The 17,814-nt window shown below is 42.7% G+C and overlaps 1 protein-coding gene across 1 annotated transcript in view; it reads left to right on the top strand.

Moving 5' to 3' along the window:
- Positions 1-338: 338 nt before the first annotated feature.
- The window catches only part of LOC138299188 (stonustoxin subunit beta-like), a 136,953-nt gene continuing 119,477 nt past the window's right edge, over positions 339-17,814 (top strand). The window contains exon 1 of the mRNA XM_069237285.1: positions 339-467. The gene's annotated coding sequence lies outside the window, so the exon portion shown is untranslated. The remainder of the gene's footprint in view (positions 468-17,814) is intronic.

Raw genomic sequence — 17,814 nt, 5'->3', positions numbered from 1 at the left:
AGCGCTGTGCGCCGAAAGTGCCTAATAAATGAAATCGAAGTGGGAGAGTTATCTGCCATAGTTCAGCTTAAAGCTCTATCCTCGGCGCCGGTGTTCTGTCAGTCAGAATACCGGCGCTAAATTTGCTTTGAATTTTAGTAATAAAAAGAACGCTCTAGAAAATCTTCTGCCGACTAGCCTCACTCTCAAATGGCACGGGCCTGGGACCGTGCTCCACTGGTTCACGGACTTGGAAAAAAAGCGGTGCTCCGGGGAGGACGGGGTGGGGGCGCAGCGCTGCTTTTCTTCGGCATGATTTCCCAGAAACGAGCCCTCCGCCAAGCCCGGTTAAATGCCCCTTTTGATTGGCGGGTAGCTCAGTATATCTCTGCGAAGCTTCATTCGGGGGGCTGCAGACAGCAGACCTCGTCCAGCAGCGCACAACAGTCTCCCGTGCTGGGACAGCCGGACAGCAGCAAACCACGAAGGTCAGTAACTGCAGAGCAATGGGGCAGAAAAGAACGCGGGTACCATAAACATAATAAAAATGCCCCCTTTCCCCGTTAGCAAATTAGCAAAATAAGTGACCGATGTTTTAGGGTGACCCGGCGTCCCGGATTTGCCGGGACAATCACGGTTTTCCACCAGCTGTCCTTGCAGATTTCGGGAAATGTAACTCATGTCCTGGTTTTTAGAGAGGGTCGCCTGAAAATGGTGGGAGGTGATTTTTTTGGTTTTACAGCGCAGAGATAGTTAGCAAGTGTTACCAGGAACCAATTCAATTAACAGACATCACACTGACTTTAAAACTCTCATTTTAATTATGTTCTTAGTGCCTCTTCTGTAATTCTATGCTGATGAGCATTGACATTCTGTGCGCTCGGCTGAAGTAAACTTGTTTTGTTTGTGAAATGTCCCGATTTTTGGCTTAAAATTTCTGCTCGCCCTACGATGTTTTCACTTTTAAAACAGTTTTGAATGTGTACAGACAACTCTTGCAAGTATGGAAGACTGCATGGATTTTACCTTAATAGAGGGGAAATTACCAGAATAAATCGGCGCAGCAAACCATAGAATAGGCCCACAAAGCGGGGGCCCATACACTGACCTGTCAGATCAGCCCTTGCTAACTGCAGAGGCCCTTTGCGCCACATATCTCCTAGATCCTCATTCGTTTTGGGCTAAATGGGGCCCCCTGAAGAGCTGGGTGGCTTCTGATGGGCAGGGGCTGGGAGGCCTGGGTTACGCCCCTCACCCTTGCACTGCCTAGTTACCATACAGGCCACGGTGGCACTCCCAAGGGGCATAGCAATGGCACTGCAGAGGAATGGGGGAGATGGCACACGGGTTAGGGGACAGAGGTGGCACCCAGAGGGCGAGAGAGAGCTGGCAATGCAGAGCAGTGGGGTGAGGTAGGCCAGCAGCTCAGTGATGCTCCTGCAGCAGGCGGGAGCCGCAGGTTTGTTTTCTTTTATCAGGGGGGCTTCCTTTAGAAATTAAGATCGCATGTTAGTGTCAGCAAAACAACTTCTGCTCCCTTAAGAAACGGGCAGGGCTCACTGCAAACCCAGCGGTGGCTGCTGCAAATGTCAAGGGGGGGGTTTGCTTTGGAGGGACAGGGGAAACAGGGGAAAAAAATAAATTAAATACGGGTTCGTCGCTGGCGCCCGCCATCCCCTGCCGCCTCGCTCCTCTTCTGGTGTTCAGGCATTCTCTAGGACACTAGCACAGGCTCCCCAGCAATCCTGGCACTGCTTTCATGCTAAAGCTAGCATTAAAGCAGCATCAGGATTGGTCTGAGCAGAGTGACTGCTGCTCAGACACAGCCCTGGGGTCTGTGCAGTTTCTCCAGCCCGGCTGTTAAACACAGCCGGGCTGGAGAAACCTAAGTGCGCATGTGTGTTTGGCCGGCCTGAGATGGACGGCCAAACAGACATGCATACTTAGTGCACTCCACTTCTCCGTCTCCCAACTCCCTGTGGCTCACCCCCACCCCACCCCTCCCTGTACTGCTGGCTGAGCCAGCAGATACAAAATAAAACAATATTAAAATATAGTTTTATTTTTCATCTTCTGGCTCTTGGCCAGGGGAGCTATGCTCCTCCGCCATTTTGGAGGAGCCGCCCCTGTGCAAACTTAATGCACAGCCTATTCAATGCTCACAAGATTTAGAGTGCAGGCTTGGCAGACCTTAAGGACGCCGATATCTAGAAGGGCTCTGAGCTTCCTTCAGCAGCCTCCCTACCACTTAGGTTCAAACAAATGTGTGTTTAAAATATTTTTCTGAAGGCTGATGGCGCCCTTGTTTGCTTTTTGTTTGTTTTTTCTTTTCAAGGTGCTCCTTAATCTTGCCCCTCTTTCTTATACTTGTTTTTAATTTTCAGTACATACACAAGTAAAGAGGGCACGTTGGAGGGGCAAGAATGTAATTTGGAGGCCGGCAGGGGTCACAGCTGTGACCTATGCGATTCAGCTTGCGATCCGCGTTGTCCTGCTTGTGACCCCTGCCACAACTAGATCATTCTGTGTGCTATGCAGCCGCAGTACACAGCCATATGTGGTGAAAGGCCTTCCTCACACCTCTGGTTTGACAGCCCCAGTGCACGTTCCTTGGCCTGTAGCCTTCCTCTTCAATCAGTAGCTACATTGCAACTTTGTGCAGTACATGGGGTGCATAGGCCAGAAAGTGAATGCCCTGCTCTGCATCTCCGCTGAGACACCTCTGGGAGGTCTTCACCAAGCTCCATATACGACTGGAAAAGTGTGAACCAGTGTTGAGTATCTTCAAGCCGCAAAGACGATAATGGTAGGTAACTTCTTTATTCTTAAAATAATTTAGAGAATACAAATACATTCCATAATATGAAGCCTCGACCGCATACAAAGCCGCCGTCCTTCGTCCTGTCTCCTCCCCGCTCAACCGTCACTGAATCGCACACTCATACACAAACATTCCCCCACAACATTCTACCCTTCCCCGGCTCGCGCTACAAGCGCGAGCCATTACATTCACAATACAACACATCTTCCCACTTACACAATATTTCCTTTCTATAACAATAACATAAAGAACATCCACTACTATATTTCTATCGCTACGTGAAATGATACAAATACAATATCCTAACGTTATATGAAGCATAAAACTACAACGTAATATCTACTAAATAAATCCTACGAATATTTCATAAGTATCTAAATGTTATTCATTCTCTGTAATTTCTTAATTTGGTTCCTGAATCCTTACAGTTACTCAGTCGCAAACATAGTCATTGAGTTTTCCCGGTTTTACAATCCTCCTACCACATCTGCTAATATTGTTCCTCACACTTGTCATGTCACCATTCCGTGCATTGTCACCTTCAGCCATCGTTTTGGTTCTGTGTTCCACAATTGCAGGACTAACACTGTTTCTTCCGCCCAGCGCAGTCTGTGCAACATTGGCACTTTGCAAACCCCTTTTTTTCCCTGTATCGTCATGCATAAGCCAGTCAGTTCCAATCGATTTTTCTCCACCTGAACCTTTGTATGGGGAAACTCTGCTTAAGTGCCATATTTTCCCGTTTTCAAGTTGTACAGCATTACACAAAATTTCTGTGACTTTCAAAGGAGGATAGAACCTTCCCTTCTCACATTTTTTAAAACCTGGAACCTTCACCCTAACTAAATCACCCACCTGTATATTTACACTTTTGCATTTATGTTTTGCATCATAAAATTCCTTCGAACGGATTTGCGCCCTCTTAATATTTTTCCTAACACTCTCACTTGTCCAGCAACTTTCCCTACCATCAATCATCCAACCAACATTATCTTTCCTCAGTGGAACCCTCCCTCTCATAATCTCAAATGGACTGTGACCTGTAGAGCTACACGGTGTAGTTCTGTATGACCAAACTGTTTTCCAAATTTCCTTTTCCCAATCTAACTTTGCACATACAGCCAATTGTATACTGTTTTTTAACACTCTGTTGAAGCGTTCCACAGCACCATTGCCAATTGATGATAGTTGGAAGTCGTAATGTGTTTAATACCACACCTCATTAAGAAAGCTTTAAATTTGTCAGATGTGAATTGTACCCCATTGTCAGTGATAATGGTCTTGGGTAGACCCTCTCTCAAAAAAACATTATCCCAAAATTCTACAATGGCCCCGGAATCCACCTTAGACACTATTCCAATTTCAGGCCATTTAGAGAAATGATCAAACATTACCACAATATATCTATAACCGTCTTCCACTTGTATTGGTCCAGTAATGTCCAGACCAATCTTCTCCCAGGGCATGTCTGGACATCCTATAGGAACTAACGGTGGTCTGAACGTGGATAACGTTTTTTCTGACTGATTACATAGGACACAATTCCTTACTGTCCTTTCCACAGCTAAATCAATTCCTGGCCACCAATATAGTTGTTTAACTTTACTTTTCGTTTTAGATATGCCCAAATGTCCATCATGGCATAAATTAAGAATTTTCCATCTGAGTGTTTCTGGAGGAATTACTCTACCATTGCGCAATAATCTATTATGCTCCACAGACAACTCCTCCTTAACCTCCCAAAACCTCTTCACATCTTCATCTAAATTTTTTTTAAGAGGCCAACCTTCCCTTAACAAAATTTGAACCTTATTTAATGTTTCGTCTTCCCCCATGGCTTTATCCCAATCACCTTCTGAGATGCCCTGAAAAGTTGTGGGTATACCTTCAGCTACACAACAATCCTCCAACTCCTTCTTACCCTCCACAGTATTTACCAATGGCATTCTACTTAAGAAATCAGCAACCTTATTCTTAATCCCGGGTACATATTGTATTTCATACTTATAGTCCAACAGTCTTATGGATAACCGAGCAATACGTGGGGAGGCTTTAAATAATCCTTTTGTTGTAAGCACTTTGGTAAGCGGTTTGTGATCGATACGCAAGATGACATTCATACCCCAAACGAATGATCTGAAATGTTCCAAACCCCACACGCATGCAAGGGCCTCCCTTTCAATTACTGAGTATTTTGCTTCAGCGTTGGTAATAGAATGAGAAGCAAATGCAATTACACATTCCTTATCATTCATATCCAATTGTGTAAGAACAGCTCCTAAACCCTTATTACTTGCATCAGTTGTAATTATACATTGTAAATTTGGGTCAAAACCTTGTAAGGCTGGTGCATTAATAATATCATTTTTAATCAATTTGAATGCTGCTTCACATTCTTCACACCACTTAAAAATGCACTTCCCTTTTAACAATTGTCTAATAGGAAACGTTTTGTGAGAAAAGTTATGCACGAACTTAGCATAATATTCTGCTAGACCCAAAAAAGCTCTAACTTCGTCCTTGTTAGTAGGGGCTGGTGAATTCTTAATAGCTTCAACAAGACTAGCCTTTGGTTCAACACCCTTGCCACTTATTTCGTGTCCCAAATAAGTGACGCTTTTCATGGCTATTTTACACTTGCTATGCTCAGCCTTAAGTCCATTATTTTCTAATATCTGAAGAACATTCTTAACTCTAATGTCATGGTCATATCTCGTATCCCCCATAATTAAAATATCATCTTGAAAAAACAACACATCCCGCATTTTACTAAAAACCTTATACATCAGCCTTTGAAACATAGCCGCTGCAGAAGCCAAACCAAATGGAACTCTAACAAATTGGTAACAACCAAAGGGCGTAATAAATGCGGTTAATCTACGACTATCAGGATGTAACTGAACTTGATGATAAGCAGAAGTAAGGTCTATCGTGGTAAACCATTCCTTGCCTTTAGTTAGTGCTACAACCTCATTGATCTTTGGCAAAGGAAATTGATCCACCAAAATATTCTTATTAAGGTCCCTTAGGTCTACACACAGCCTCAATCTGCCATTAGAACGTCTGGCTACCACCAGGGGAGAAATCCAATCTGATGACTCAACCTGTTCAATGATACCAGTTTGTAATAACTTGTCCAACTCGTTTGAAACTTCATTCCTGATGCTAAAAGGAATATTCCTTGCCTTATGAACAACAGGAATGGCGTCCTTTTTAAGTATTATCTTATGCTGGAAACTTTTTAACTTTCCTACAGTTCCTGAAAATACCAAAGGATACATGTCCTTCATGGTAGCATCACACACACAATCTTCCTGAACCACCGATACAGGTTCTGAACCATTGGGATTTAAAACCATTCCTAGTGCACCTTGGTCCCACCAACCTAAAACTGATGGTCCTGATTTTGACACATACATCTTACATTCAGCTTTACGATCCTTAAATGCAAATGACAATTTTTTGTAGCCAAGAAGCTGGATTGTTTCCCCCGTAAAGCTTTTAGGTGAGATATCAGGTGTGTCCAAACCCCCACCAACAGTACGTTTCAATTTCTTTAACCAAACTTGTTCATTAACGATTGTAAAAGGTGACCCGAAATCTGCGGTAATCGTAATAGTAACACCTTCTATAGATATGTCACACTTTGGTCTTTTCCGCAGTCCATCTGGCGTTCCTGTTCCAGCATTCCTTATGTTAAGCACCCACATATTCTTGTCTTCACTGTCTGAGGATGAAGCTGATTCAGAAGCATCCTCTAACAACTTTATTGCCATGCCTTTCTTTTTCCTGCAAACCTTAATAAAATGGCCAACAGTACCACAACTGGAACATTTCTGATTGCGTGCTGGACAGCTTTTATCATTTGCATAATGGCCCAGTAAACCACATCTGAAACAAGTAACTTCCGCCTTAGAAGTATTTCTTTTTGACTTCTTGTTCCTGTAAGAACTGGTCTTCCTCGAAAACTCCTTTGTTGGACATTTTTTTGACTCTATAACTCTATTCACCAACTTATGTGCTTCTCCAATCGAATCATCTATTTTAGAATTCCCCAGTAGAACAGCTTTTGCACACCTTCCTGTAAGTTCCGCTTTCTTGACCACTTCAATTACTTCTTGTAAGGGCGATTCTCCTTTAGTCCATAAGCAGTCCTGTATATTCTGGTTGGCAGCGTGCATAACTATCTGGTCCCTAATGAACTCGTCATGTAAGGTACCAAATCTACATGTTAAGGCCAAATTTTTTAAGGCTGAAACGTATTCCTCAATCGTTTCCTCTTTGTTTTGTTTCCTGTGAAAAAACTTATAGCGATCAATTCCCACACACACCGTTGGAGAATAGTATCTGTCTAAATCCTCTAATGCATGAACAAAAATATCTCCCTGGTCTATTTGTTTCTTTTCAATTCTGTTGTAAATTTTAAGACCGTGCGGCCCTAAACAATGCAATAAAATGTTCTTCTTCTTTTCTCCTGAAAAGTCATTGTCTTCATCGCATGCAGAGATGTAGTTCATAAAATACTCTCGCCATTCTTGCCATTTGATAGAAACATCACTGCTACCAGGAATAAAAGGTTGAGGAGGTGGAAGATTCAAGTTATTAGAAGCCATAAATGCGTGCCTCAACTTCAAAAATATATAACATCAATGTCTAAATATTCGTAACGAAGTGAAAATTCACTTAAACCTCCTTAAAACCACAAGAAATTCAATTGCCGGTATATTTCCTTAGTTCCAAAGGTTATTCAGGCCGTAAGAAGGTCAGCGGTATAGTTATTGAAAAAGCAATTGAACGTTGCTAAGAGACGCCCAAAGAAACTAGCACAACGCAAGTTGCAAAAACAATGTTTCAGCACTTTAGGCTGACAATAACACTCACAAGCGTTCGTAGGTCGAGTTGCGTGGGCACGTAGGAGTGCGATAGTGAAGTAGAGGATCACAACCGGATGCAGACGGGGCAAACTTGTCAACTCGTCGCCAATTTTGTTGAGTATCTTCAAGCCGCAAAGACGATAATGGTAGGTAACTTCTTTATTCTTAAAATAATTTAGAGAATACAAATACATTCCATAATATGAAGCCCCAACCGCATACAAAGCCGCCGTCCTTCGTCCTGTCTCCTCCCCGCTCAACCGTCACTGAATCGCACACTCATACACAAACATTCCCCCACAACATTCTACCCTTCCCCGGCTCGCGCTACAAGCGCGAGCCATTACATTCACAATACAACACATCTTCCCACTTACACAATATTTCCTTTCTATAACAATAACATAAAGAACATCCACTACTATATTTCTATCGCTACGTGAAATGATACAAATACAATATCCTAACGTTATATGAAGCATAAAACTACAACGTAATATCTACTAAATAAATCCTACGAATATTTCATAAGTATCTAAATGTTATTCATTCTCTGTAATTTCTTAATTTGGTTCCTGAATCCTTACAGTTACTCAGTCGCAAACATAGTCATTGAGTTTTCCCGGTTTTACAATCCTCCTACCACATCTGCTAATATTGTTCCTCACACTTGTCATGTCACCATTCCGTGCATTGTCACCTTCAGCCATCGTTTTGGTTCTGTGTTCCACAATTGCAGGACTAACACTGTTTCTTCCGCCCAGCGCAGTCTGTGCAACATTGGCAGTTTGCAAACCCCTTTTTTTCCCTGTATCGTCATGCATAAGCCAGTCAGTTCCAATCGATTTTTCTCCACCTGAACCTTTGTATGGGGAAACTCTGCTTAAGTGCCATATTTTCCCGTTTTCAAGTTGTACAGCATTACACAAAATTTCTGTGACTTTCAAAGGAGGATAGAACCTTCCCTTCTCACATTTTTTAAAACCTGGAACCTTCACCCTAACTAAATCACCCACCTGTATATTTACACTTTTGCATTTATGTTTTGCATCATAAAATTCCTTCGAACGGATTTGCGCCCTCTTAATATTTTTCCTAACACTCTCACTTGTCCAGCAACTTTCCCTACCATCAATCATCCAACCAACATTATCTTTCCTCAGTGGAACCCTCCCTCTCATAATCTCAAATGGACTGTGACCTGTAGAGCTACACGGTGTAGTTCTGTATGACCAAACTGTTTTCCAAATTTCCTTTTCCCAATCTAACTTTGCACATACAGCCAATTGTATACTGTTTTTTAACACTCTGTTGAAGCGTTCCACAGCACCATTGCCAGCTGGATGATAGTTGGAAGTCGTAATGTGTTTAATACCACACCTCATTAAGAAAGCTTTAAATTTGTCAGATGTGAATTGTACCCCATTGTCAGTGATAATGGTCTTGGGTAGACCCTCTCTCAAAAAAACATTATCCCAAAATTCTACAATGGCCCCGGAATCCACCTTAGACACTATTCCAATTTCAGGCCATTTAGAGAAATGATCAAACATTACCACAATATATCTATAACCGTCTTCCACTTGTATTGGTCCAGTAATGTCCAGACCAATCTTCTCCCAGGGCATGTCTGGACATCCTATAGGAACTAACGGTGGTCTGAACGTGGATAACGTTTTTTCTGACTCATTACATAGGACACAATTCCTTACTGTCCTTTCCACAGCTAAATCAATTCCTGGCCACCAATATAGTTGTTTAACTTTACTTTTCGTTTTAGATATGCCCAAATGTCCATCATGGCATAAATTAAGAATTTTCCATCTGAGTGTTTCTGGAGGAATTACTCTACCATTGCGCAATAATCTATTATGCTCCACAGACAACTCCTCCTTAACCTCCCAAAACCTCTTCACATCTTCATCTAAATTTTTTTTAAGAGGCCAACCTTCCCTTAACAAAATTTGAACCTTATTTAATGTTTCGTCTTCCCCCATGGCTTTATCCCAATCACCTTCTGAGATGCCCTGAAAAGTTGTGGGTATACCTTCAGCTACACAACAATCCTCCAACTCCTTCTTACCCTCCACAGTATTTACCAATGGCATTCTACTTAAGAAATCAGCAACCTTATTCTTAATCCCGGGTACATATTGTATTTCATACTTATAGTCCAACAGTCTTATGGATAACCGAGCAATACGTGGGGAGGCTTTAAATAATCCTTTTGTTGTAAGCACTTTGGTAAGCGGTTTGTGATCGATACGCAAGATGACATTCATACCCCAAACGAATGATCTGAAATGTTCCAAACCCCACACGCATGCAAGGGCCTCCCTTTCAATTACTGAGTATTTTGCTTCAGCGTTGGTAATAGAATGAGAAGCAAATGCAATTACACATTCCTTATCATTCATATCCAATTGTGTAAGAACAGCTCCTAAACCCTTATTACTTGCATCAGTTGTAATTATACATTGTAAATTTGGGTCAAAACCTTGTAAGGCTGGTGCATTAATAATATCATTTTTAATCAATTTGAATGCTGCTTCACATTCTTCACACCACTTAAAAATGCACTTCCCTTTTAACAATTGTCTAATAGGAAACGTTTTGTGAGAAAAGTTATGCACGAACTTAGCATAATATTCTGCTAGACCCAAAAAAGCTCTAACTTCGTCCTTGTTAGTAGGGGCTGGTGAATTCTTAATAGCTTCAACAAGACTAGCCTTTGGTTCAACACCCTTGCCACTTATTTCGTGTCCCAAATAAGTGACGCTTTTCATGGCTATTTTACACTTGCTATGCTCAGCCTTAAGTCCATTATTTTCTAATATCTGAAGAACATTCTTAACTCTAATGTCATGGTCATATCTCGTATCCCCCATAATTAAAATATCATCTTGAAAAAACAACACATCCCGCATTTTACTAAAAACCTTATACATCAGCCTTTGAAACATAGCCGCTGCAGAAGCCAAACCAAATGGAACTCTAACAAATTGGTAACAACCAAAGGGCGTAATAAATGCGGTTAATCTACGACTATCAGGATGTAACTGAACTTGATGATAAGCAGAAGTAAGGTCTATCGTGGTAAACCATTCCTTGCCTTTAGTTAGTGCTACAACCTCATTGATCTTTGGCAAAGGAAATTGATCCACCAAAATATTCTTATTAAGGTCCCTTAGGTCTACACACAGCCTCAATCTGCCATTAGAACGTCTGGCTACCACCAGGGGAGAAATCCAATCTGATGACTCAACCTGTTCAATGATACCAGTTTGTAATAACTTGTCCAACTCGTTTGAAACTTCATTCCTGATGCTAAAAGGAATATTCCTTGCCTTATGAACAACAGGAATGGCGTCCTTTTTAAGTATTATCTTATGCTGGAAACTTTTTAACTTTCCTACAGTTCCTGAAAATACCAAAGGATACATGTCCTTCATGGTAGCATCACACACACAATCTTCCTGAACCACCGATACAGGTTCTGAACCATTGGGATTTAAAACCATTCCTAGTGCACCTTGGTCCCACCAACCTAAAACTGATGGTCCTGATTTTGACACATACATCTTACATTCAGCTTTACGATCCTTAAATGCAAATGACAATTTTTTGTAGCCAAGAAGCTGGATTGTTTCCCCCGTAAAGCTTTTAGGTGAGATATCAGGTGTGTCCAAACCCCCACCAACAGTACGTTTCAATTTCTTTAACCAAACTTGTTCATTAACGATTGTATAAGGTGACCCTGAATCTGCGGTAATCGTAATAGTAACACCTTCTATAGATATGTCACACTTTGGTCTTTTCCGCAGTCCATCTGGCGTTCCTGTTCCAGCATTCCTTATGTTAAGCACCCACATATTCTTGTCTTCACTGTCTGAGGATGAAGCTGATTCAGAAGCATCCTCTAACAACTTTATTGCCATGCCTTTCTTTTTCCTGCAAACCTTAATAAAATGGCCAACAGTACCACAACTGGAACATTTCTGATTGCGTGCTGGACAGCTTTTATCATTTGCATAATGGCCCAGTAAACCACATCTGAAACAAGTAACTTCCGCCTTAGAAGTATTTCTTTTTGACTTCTTGTTCCTGTAAGAACTGGTCTTCCTCGAAAACTCCTTTGTTGGACATTTTTTTGACTCTATAACTCTATTCACCAACTTATGTGCTTCTCCAATCGAATCATCTATTTTAGAATTCCCCAGTAGAACAGCTTTTGCACACCTTCCTGTAAGTTCTGCTTTCTTGACCACTTCAATTACTTCTTGTAAGGGCGATTCTCCTTTAGTCCATAAGCAGTCCTGTATATTCTGGTTGGCAGCGTGCATAACTATCTGGTCCCTAATGAACTCGTCATGTAAGGTACCAAATCTACATGTTAAGGCCAAATTTTTTAAGGCTGAAACGTATTCCTCAATCGTTTCCTCTTTGTTTTGTTTCCTGTGAAAAAACTTATAGCGATCAATTCCCACACACACCGTTGGAGAATAGTATCTGTCTAAATCCTCTAATGCATGAACAAAAATATCTCCCTGGTCTATTTGTTTCTTTTCAATTCTGTTGTAAATTTTAAGACCGTGCGGCCCTAAACAATGCAATAAAATGTTCTTCTTCTTTTCTCCTGAAAAGTCATTGTCTTCATCGCATGCAGAGATGTAGTTCATAAAATACTCTCGCCATTCTTGCCATTTGATAGAAACATCACTGCTACCAGGAATAAAAGGTTGAGGAGGTGGAAGATTCAAGTTATTAGAAGCCATAAATGCGTGCCTCAACTTCAAAAATATATAACATCAATGTCTAAATATTCGTAACGAAGTGAAAATTCACTTAAACCTCCTTAAAACCACAAGAAATTCAATTGCCGGTATATTTCCTTAGTTCCAAAGGTTATTCAGGCCGTAAGAAGGTCAGCGGTATAGTTATTGAAAAAGCAAATGAACGTTGCTAAGAGACGCCCAAAGAAACTAGCACAACGCAAGTTGCAAAAACAATGTTTCAGCACTTTAGGCTGACAATAACACTCACAAGCGTTCGTAGGTCGAGTTGCGTGGGCACGTAGGAGTGCGATAGTGAAGTAGAGGATCACAACCGGATGCAGACGGGGCAAACTTGTCAACTCGTCGCCAATTTTGTTGAGTATCTTCAAGCCGCAAAGACGATAATGGTAGGTAACTTCTTTATTCTTAAAATAATTTAGAGAATACAAATACATTCCATAATATGAAGCCCCAACCGCATACAAAGCCGCCGTCCTTCGTCCTGTCTCCTCCCCGCTCAACCGTCACTGAATCGCACACTCATACACAAACATTCCCCCACAACATTCTACCCTTCCCCGGCTCGCGCTACCAGCGCGAGCCATTACATTCACAATACAACAACCAGCCTGTTGTTCTGCTGAGGTCCCTGCTGCTGATGGAGTAAACCCCTGCATGTGGCCTAATCCTGAACAATAACGATACCTGAGACCTTTATGTGGTTTTGAAAAATATTGTCGCAGTTTATTAACACTGGTTTATAGCAATAGCATCCTTGTATTTTTATTAGGGCCATTAATCATTTTTTGCCTGTCATAAATCACTTTTGACATTTATGAGAATTACGGGTCATAAATCATTGTTCACAGGCCTATCATAAATCATTCTGACATTTGTATATCACATGACCATAAATCACTTAGCCATAAATCAATCAAACAGTTAGTCCTTTGAGAACATTGCGTCTTGGTGCTGGCGTTTGTCCTTTCGGGTAGGGGGGTACTCCTTTTACCTTTTAGGTTTAACTCCCTACCTCTGGTTACTCCTTAGGTCCAGCCCTTCAGCGGACCTGGGCTGCGAGCGCTGTGTTTCATGTACCCCCTTACCCTGTCGTAAGGCATCCCAAGTTTAGTAATCCTGACACCCCGCTGTGTAAGGTGTGGCCTCCCCATCTTTCTTATGTTCCTCTACACCCTTTCGTTGCTGCACCCTCTTTTTCCCTAGGCTGTGACTTCCAAGGTGTCTTCTGGTTGGTGCAGGTGGGTGAGTTTCTTTGCTGATCGCTGCCTGGCTGCCCAGATGAAAAGAAGGGTTTGGTCAGGCATGACACTATTTTTATGTCCTCCACAAATGCCCAAGGGGGTGGGGGAATTCAAATCAATACATGGCCTCCTATTGGCCCCGGGGTTCATTCCCTTTTCTATTTGTTCAACGCCTTGCCCCCCTCACAACCTCCTCCCTGTAACAAAAAGAACAAGCATTTTCAATGCAACGGGTCTCGCATTTGCTCGAGTTCGAGCTATTAGCCTTGTAAAGAAAAAAAAAACACTGCGTGATTGCACTATGTAAAATGCAGTGCGATTGCGCTACGTGGAAAATAAACAGATAAAGTAGTCCGGACCCCAGACTGAAAACATCCAGCCTCGTATGTTTTTAGTAGTTTACCGGTGCTGTGTAGGTGGTCTAAACACCAGGAAAGGCATGACATATGCATGCCTTTCACAAATGAAAGAAAGCGGATTTTAAAAGGCAAGCCCACAAACCAATGTAAGTGACTAATGTGACATGGGTGTGGTTTGAAGCCCAAAGAGAGATTACAGAATGGACGGAGCGCTTTGCGATCTCCCATGAAAAGGGGAGTGGGGGTGCCACTTCCTGTTTACACCTTGCGTGCCCATGCCTGAGGTCCTGGAGTGCTTTCTCATGTGCCTTAGCAGGGTTTCTGCTCTGACCCTTGTAGCCCCCTTCAGGTGTGGGCCTTCGCGTTGACTCTTCCCTGGTTTTCAGTCTTCAGCTAATGTGGTGAACATTTTAAAGGTAGCAGGATCCAGAGCTCAGTCAGGCACCTTGTGAGACTGAAAAAAGGACGCAAAGAGCAAAGAAGAAAGTGAAACTGAAAGTAAAGTATAATGTCAGTTGAGGGGGCAAGGATGAAGGGAACAAAAAGGGAGAAGGCAAGAAAGAGATGATTTAAGGGAAACTGAGCTGGTGGGAATCTGTTGGATAAAAGAGCAAAATGCTGCCAAAATCATGGGAGTTGAGGCACTCTCTCTTATTTACATTTTATTTTTCTGGCAATACAATAAGAGTACACAAAGGCGAGCTGCAGGTTTAAGGGGACTGCAAAGAGGTATAGGAGAGAAAGAGAATGGAGAATTTGAGGGAAGATAAATATTCATTCAGTGACAGTGAGAGAAGAAGGGAGAAACAGAAGAAACAGGTGAGTGAAGAGATGAAAGAGCTCCAGAGCTGGAGAGACAAAGCAAGCTTAGAGGGGTGAGTGTGAGAGAGGCAGGGATTTGAAGAGGAGAAGATTTTCTATCTGCCCCTGCCTGATGGAGACTGTTTAAATTTGGAGACCTATTTATAGTGGCATTCTTACACATGTCCATTTTCAAAATAACCATGTAGAGCCCTGAAAAGTGGCAGAGCATTTATTTTGAGAGGAACCTAGATATAAAGAAGCAAGGGGCCTGGGCAAGTGGGTGAGAGAGCAACCAGTACATACCGGTGAGAGAGAGATTTGCACAAATAATTAAGAGGAGGCTTTCGGCCCATGTATAAAAGGGCACTAAGTGCTTACAAGTGAGCTGAGGGCTACAAGCATGCAGATGAGATAAGATGGGGCTAGCTTTACTCCTAAAAATTAGGTGTACATAAGTGTTAGAAATGGGGTCTTTGGTTGACAGTAAGGTTACCCCCTGTTCAAGCAAGGACCCTCACTCTAGTCAGGGTAAAAGAGAATCACCCTCAGCTAACCCCTGCTTACCCCCTTGGTAGCTTGGCAGAGCAATAGGCTTAACTTCAGAGTGCTAGGTGTAAGCGTTTGTACCAACATACACAGTAACTTAATGAAAACACTACAAAATTACACAACACAGGTTTAGAAAAATAGGAAATATTTATATAAACAAAACAAGAACAAAACGACAAAAATCCACCATACACAAGTCAAGTTATCAATTAAAAATCAAAAAGAGTCTTTAAGTAGTTTTAAAAACACACTAGCGCTGCTAGAGGGAAAATGTACCTGGTGCGCATTAAAAATAACCCCGCACGGGCGGGTGTGTGTCAAAAATAACTCTGCACGGCAGTACGGGAGTCAAAAATCTAGCCGCACGATGATCCGAAAATCCCGCAGTGCAGGTTGTGATCTCCCAGCCTCCGTCAGCGATGCTGCGCTTCGTTTCTCCTGCTCCGTCCGTCGATTCTTCGGTCGCGTTTCCTGCGAGCGTCGTTTCTCAGCTGAGGAGCTCTGTGCGTGGATTTTCTTGTCTTTAGGCTACCAGCTTCTCCTTTCAGGGTCCCAGGAACTGGATGAGCACCCAGGGCAGAGTAGGAGTCTCTCCAGAGACTCCAGGTGGTGGCAGAGAGAAGTCTATGCTGTCCCTGAGACTTCAAACAACAGGAGGCAAGCTCTAGATAAAGCCCTTGGAGATTTCTTCTCAAGATGGAAGGCACACAAAGTCCAGTCTTTGCCCTCTTACTCTGGCAGAAGCAGCAACTGCAGGATAGCTCCATAAAGCACAGTCACAGGCAGGGCAGCTCTTCTTCCTCTGCTATTCAGCTCTCCTCCAGGCAGATGTTCCTCTTGGCTCCAGAAGTGTTTCTAAAGTCTGTGGTTTTGGGTGCCCTTCTTATACCCAATTTCTCCTTTGAAGTAGGCCTACTTCAAAGTAAAGTCTCTTTGGAATGTGAACTCCTGCCTTGCCCAGGCCAGGCCCCAGACACTCACCAGGGGGTTGGCGACTGCATTGTGTGAGGGCAGGCACAGCCCTTTCAGGTATGAATGACCACTCCTCCCCTCCCTCCTAGCACAGATGGCTCATCAGGATATGCAGGCTACACCCCAGCTCCCTTTGAGTCACTGTCTAGTGTGAGGTGCAACCAGCCCAACTGTCAAACTGACCCAGAGAGGGAATCCACAAACAGGCAGAGTCACAGAAATGGTATGAGCAAGAAAATGCTCACTTTCTAAAAGTGGCATTTTCAAACACACAATCTTAAAATCAACTTTACTAAAAGATTTATTTTTAAATTGTGAGCTCAGAGACCCCAAACTCCACATGCCCATCTGCTCCCAAAGGGAATCTACACTTTAATCAGATTTAAAGGTAGCCCCCATGTTAACCTATGAGAGGGACAGGCCTTGCATCAGTGAAAAACGAATTTAGCAATATTTCACTGTCAGGGCATATAAAACACATTACTATATGTCCTACCTTAACCATACACTGCACCATGCCCTTGGGGATACCTAGGGCCTACCTTAGGGGTGTCTTACATGTAAGAAAAGGGAAGGGTTAGGCCTGGCAAATGGGTACACTTGCCAAGTCAAATTTACAGTTAAAACTGCACACACAGACACTGCAGTGGCAGGCCTGAGACATGATTACAGAGCTACTTATGTGGGTGGCACAACCAGTGCTGCAGGCCCACTAGTAGCATTTGATTTACAGGCCCTGGGCATCTTTAGTGCACTGTACTAGGGACTTACTAATAAATCAAATATGCCAATCATGGATAAACCAATCCCATACACATTTTGTAAAGGAGCACTTGCACTTTAGCACTGGTTAGCAGGTACAGTGCCCAGAGTAACAAAAACAATAAAATCAGAGTCCAGCACACATCAACCTGGAGAACAGAGGCAAAAAGTTAAGAGAGACCATGCCAAGGATGAAATGTCTAACAATAAGTGACAGAGGCTAGGTGCCAATGGGACACTGAAGGATGGGTGCTTACAGGGTAGCAGGCCCTATATGCACACAGTAAGAAGTGTTGCATGTCCACGTATGAACAGTGCGTAGGAGGTAAGTGGAGCCTGTGTTTACACATATGAGAGTGGGTTTGGTAAACACAGGATAGATGGCAACGACATGAGAGGATCTTGGTGGAACCTGAAAATGTAGGTGCAAATCTAACTGTGTAATCAAGAGTGGTTCTGTGTAAACAGGTGGAAGGTGTTATGTGTATACAGGTGAGAGAAAGCAAGGTATAGATGTGAGGGCTAGGCTGTATAGGTGAGGGCAATCTATGTGTGTGCAGATTAGAAGTGTTAGGTGGATGAAATGATGCAAGTATTTACACACAGTGAAAATAGTCCCAGTGTACAGAAGGGAGAGGGAGCTGGGCACACATGGGG

The sequence above is a fragment of the Pleurodeles waltl genome, chromosome 6 (genome assembly GCF_031143425.1).
Source record: "Pleurodeles waltl isolate 20211129_DDA chromosome 6, aPleWal1.hap1.20221129, whole genome shotgun sequence".
In the NCBI taxonomy this organism is placed as follows: Eukaryota; Metazoa; Chordata; class Amphibia; order Caudata; family Salamandridae; genus Pleurodeles; species Pleurodeles waltl.
This window is presented reverse-complemented; position numbering and strand designations above follow the sequence as displayed.